Source organism: Galeopterus variegatus, unplaced genomic scaffold, assembly GCF_000696425.1.
Source record: "Galeopterus variegatus unplaced genomic scaffold, G_variegatus-3.0.2 Scaffold13183, whole genome shotgun sequence".
In the NCBI taxonomy this organism is placed as follows: Eukaryota; Metazoa; Chordata; class Mammalia; order Dermoptera; family Cynocephalidae; genus Galeopterus; species Galeopterus variegatus.
This window is the reverse complement of record NW_007739294.1, coordinates 11,993-16,668: the sequence shown is the minus strand read 5'-3', so window position 1 is coordinate 16,668 and position 4,676 is coordinate 11,993. Positions and strand designations below refer to the sequence as shown.

The following is a 4,676-nucleotide window of genomic DNA, read 5'->3' as shown; positions in this document are numbered from 1 at the left end:
CTGGAGCCACTCAGAAAGGGTGATTATATTGTTCATTGTATACAATAAAGATGGGGAGAAATACAGATGCTTAGGTACACTAAGGTACCGTCTTATACAACAGTCCCGAGAGGGTACGTTACAGAGTACTGCGACCCTACAAAGGACTACCAAGGGCTCATTCTCCTCAGGAAGAAAGGATTGGGCCTCCCCAGTGGGAAAATCAAAGGGATTGTGGAATTGATGGAGAAGTGACAAATAACGGGACCACTTCATGGCTGTGTGCAGAAATGAGGCCTGTACCCTCTATCTGTATTTTCCTGCTTATTGTCTTTCTTTTTTAAGAAAAAAGCTTCTCTCATCTCTCCTTTACTTATATCTTTATTATTCTTCATAACACTTCTTTAGTAGTATAAGTAGGACAGAGTGGTGGTGGTAAATTCAGCATTTAGGTCATGGAGTTGTGGAATACCACGTTGGGATGATGGCAGAACTAGGGAAAGAAGAGACATCACTGGGAGAACTGAAACTACAGAGGTCCCATGACCTCACCTCTGAGTATGGCAGCCGGAAGTGTTTGTATGTGTTGCCTCTCTTTGGGTAGCTCCTGGCTGCATGAGGAGTAATTCAATTATGCCAGGAGGGAGCCTTTTCAAAATCTTATGAATGGAAGAAGGGCGTTCGTACATGCTGGGAATACATGGAGTAGAAGGTAACTATTGTCTGTATTACTTTTCTGTCTACCTAACATCCCCTCTTTTGGGGAACTGATTAAAATCACAGGGCTTCACTTCTCCAGACCACAGGACTACTTGGAGTAGAAATACAGGTGACGGACAGACATTAGTACTCAGTAAAAGTCCCCAAATATTAGATATCCTTACTTGTCCTGGAGCCTCCACCTTTTAGGACTTTGGTTACCTTACCCCAAATCATTCAGATTCTTTGGCTCAACAAATTGTGGCTTATGAACCTGGCCTCTAGGTTTCCAAGCATTTTTCAGGAAGGGTTTGAAGTGAAGCTGTTGGATTTGCAGTCAAACTGCCCAAATTGGGGACTTGTAAGACATGCCTTGAAGGATGGAATGTTTACAACTCTGTGCCCACTCCCACCCCTGTACTGGAGGATGGAGTTCTAGAGACAGTCTCTCTGAGTTGCTGGAGAGTGGGGTCAATGTCAGTCGTCATTCAGGTGACCAGAACCCGTCTGAATCTGAAGGCAGTCACAAAACTATGCCCAAGGAAGAGGCCAAGGGTGCCCAGGCTGTAGACTGGTCTGAGGGAAGTCCAGGGCCTGGAACCTGCATCTGTGCCTGTAAAGTCCTAAGTCTGGTCATATCAGGAGAAAACCTGGAGGGAAGGAAAGAGGAAATGATAAAGAGTCAAGGTCGAACAAGAATTCTCCTTTGATCCAGCATGTAAGAGAGGGGCTCCCTCCCATTTGGTGCTTTCTGAGAATTGCACCTCTAGGTAAGTCTGAGTTAAAGAACATTTTCTGTTGCTCTAAAGTGTGTTAGCTGTGCTCAAGTGCATCTAACTCTGCAATTAAGCCTATGCCAAGAGTTGCTAGAAACATCCAGGTCACGAAGGTCTGAAAATCATGGAAGAGAGCAGGTGGATAAATCTGGTGATGCTGTAGTTTCACTGGCTGTCTTGCCCCTTTTGGGGTGGGGGCGTGTAGGATGAGAGAAATTACACCTGCTGGGATTTAGAGGAAACGATTTGAAAAGTGAAATACAAAACCAAATGCCTGTGCTCTGTGCAAGTTAAAATATTAAAATGTGAGTCACTGTTTAAGGATGTGTATATGGGTATTTGAATTTTCTTTGTTAATGGGTAAAATGCTGTGTTTTCCCCAAGTAGAAAGTGATATTTAATTATTTACGGTTTCCACACTGAAACCAATTCGTTTTTACTTGAGTGCTTGTTATAAAGAATGCTTCTGTTTTTCATTAAGAGCAATTTCTTTTGTTAGAATTCCAGTCTTCCTTAAGTGACTGTGAGTTCACTGACCCCCCACAGTGCGATGGTGCAAGTGCTAAGGAGCAGCCAGCCGTGAGGCTGCAGCAATAGAGCGTCTAGCCCTGGTTTCCCCAAATTCCAGCATCCATGGCACCTCCTCGGACCACTAATTATGCAATAAAACTTTAAAGGATGCTGCAAAATTTCTTAAATAAATATACAATGAATGTCTCATATTAGTAGGAAGAGTGATTGGTGTTATTTCATCACTCTGCCACTATACTTCTCCGTGTTTGTGTCCTCTCCTGAAAATGGTGGGTAACAGTAGTCCCTATGTCAGGGTTGTTGTGAGAATTAAATGAAATGATGTAGATAAAGTGCTTTGCATGGCGTATTGTAAGTGTGCGGTAAGGTTTTCAGTTATTATTATTTCTCTATAACTCAGTTGAGTGTGTGAATGTATGTATGTAATATATATTACCCTCTGTAGTGGACTGAATTTATGTCCCCCCAAAACTAATTGAAGCTTGAATTATATTCCCCAAGTTTTATGCATTAGAAACTTAGCCCCCGCTGTGACTGTTGAGAGGGTGGGAAATCCTATTATGGTAACTGAAAGGTGGGGCCTTGAAGAGGTGATTGGATTGCAGGACCATGCCTTAGTAAATGGATTGAAAATGGTGGTCATGGGCGTGCTTCTGAGGGCTTTAAAAGAAGAGGAGAGTCTGCCTTTTGCTCTCTCTGCTTCCACCACCTTGCAATGTGAGACCCCTGGGTCACTGTCACCACCACCAGATGGACTTCGGGCTTCCCAGCCTCAGAAACTGTACAATAAATGTTGTTTTCCTTTATAAATCACCCAGTTCCATGTATTTTGTTATGACCAACAAAAACGGACTAATACACCCTCTGGCTCGACAACTTGAGTCATTAGGTGACTTCATATGTATTAAACTCATTCCACATTGATCAAATATATTTCCTTATTGTTTTTAATGGCCACATAGTGTCCCATTACATAAATGTGCTATTTTTTTTTGTCCTTTTTTTTTTTTTTTGAGACCGGCCGCACTGCGCTCAGCCAGTGAGCACTGTGAGCACACCGGTCATCCCTATATAGGATCCGAACCCGCGGTGTGAGCGCTCCTGCACTCCCAGCGCTGCACTCTCCCGAGTGCACCACGGGCTCGGCCCTAAATGTGCTATTTTTATTTAACCAAACTTCTTCTGTTGGACATATAGGTTTTTCCCACTGTTTTACTGTTATGATCAATAGCAAAATGTAAAGCCCTTGTATAGACATCACGGGACCCTTGTCCAATTCCTAAGGTTTGAAAACTAATCACAGTTTTGTTTTGTTTTTATCTGAACTATGACATTCCATAGATTTGTTCATGCAACATTTCATAGCATGAGGAAGCTCTGGGCTATTTGAAGACTGGCCATTTTTATTTTTAAAGCATTTCCGTATAGTCTGTGGTCTGCTTGGAAAGCAAGGAGTTTAAAAGGTTACGGAAATCACATTTAGTGTGATCATTCAGGAACATTTTAGGATATACATACATTATTGCAGAAAGATAGGAAGGCACATGTTTTAACTCAGAATTTACCTGAACTCAAGTGCCACTCCCAACCCTCCACCCCCAAATTTCCTTCTAAATGCAGTAAATTCATCTCCAATAAGTTTTCATTTTTACTCAAAGCAATACATGCATATAGTTTAAACAATCAAATGCTACAAAAGGACATATAATGAAAATCAGTAAATCCCACTATTCCATTTCTTTCCCTCTGCCTGCCAACCTGCTCACGGTACTTGTGCACTGTCCAAGTTGGTAACATTTCCATTCTATTCTGTAACCATCATTATTTGAATGCTTTGCCTTGAGGTTTGCTCCAAAAACTGAAAACCACAACTGCTATTTACATTACAATGATTATTTAAATAGCGTTCACTGAATAGCAAGGCTGAGTGCCATGATTGGATTTTCTCACCTGTGACTCCAGAGTCTCGATCCACACGCCAGTATTCAAACAGATTCCCCTTCTCACAGTCTGGCAACTGTTCAAAACCATGCAACAGCTGAGATTGCTTGATGTTTGAAGCATGATTTTCTTGTACAGTTTGAAATGCTTGTTTTTCCCTGTAGTTTGTTTTATCATTGTTTTTTTCTTCGGGGATGAGGAAATGTATGCCTTCCACATCATGCTATTAATTTCCTCCAAGTTCTTACTCAGTCCAGCAATTGCTTAGAATTCATTCCATTCACTTGGAAGTCTATTCACTTGTATGCTAATTTAGAGAGTGTGCCTGCTATTTGGACCATTCTTGTACAGTTTATCTTTCCTTAAGTTTTTAGTTACACTTCCCCCTTTATTTTTTCATAATGTATCCTGTGCCGTTCGTCATTTCCCAAAGTTCATGCTATTTTTTGTTTCATGGAAATGGATGCCAGAATTTCTCAAGTATTTGAGAAATTTTCAAATTTTTAAGTTCTTTTCTGTTTCTTGAATTATCTGTTTTCTTGGGAGTCAACCTTTCGTTTGATGTCAGGCTTTTTCGGTTATATCGCAGGCTTTTTGCAGATGCTGTTTTTAGTTCTACTATAGGATGGGGCAGTGGTAGGACCGGCGAGTCTGCGTGCGTGAGCGGAGCTGGTCTCTTTGTTGTAGGCTGGGTGAGCGGGTGGGTAGAAATCAGCCCTTCTGCCCGGGGTTGTGGGGCGGCGGCGGGGG

At 41.9% G+C, this 4,676-nt stretch overlaps 1 long non-coding RNA gene across 1 annotated transcript; it reads right to left on the bottom strand.

The window, feature by feature from the left end:
* Positions 1-342: 342 nt before the first annotated feature.
* On the bottom strand, positions 343-4,581 carry LOC103581493. Its single transcript, XR_549672.1, has 2 exons — positions 3,936-4,581; positions 343-1,328 (listed from the first exon to the last, which is right to left on the bottom strand). It is a non-coding gene; the product is annotated as an uncharacterized LOC103581493 (long non-coding RNA).
* Between the last annotated feature and the right edge of the window lie 95 nt (positions 4,582-4,676).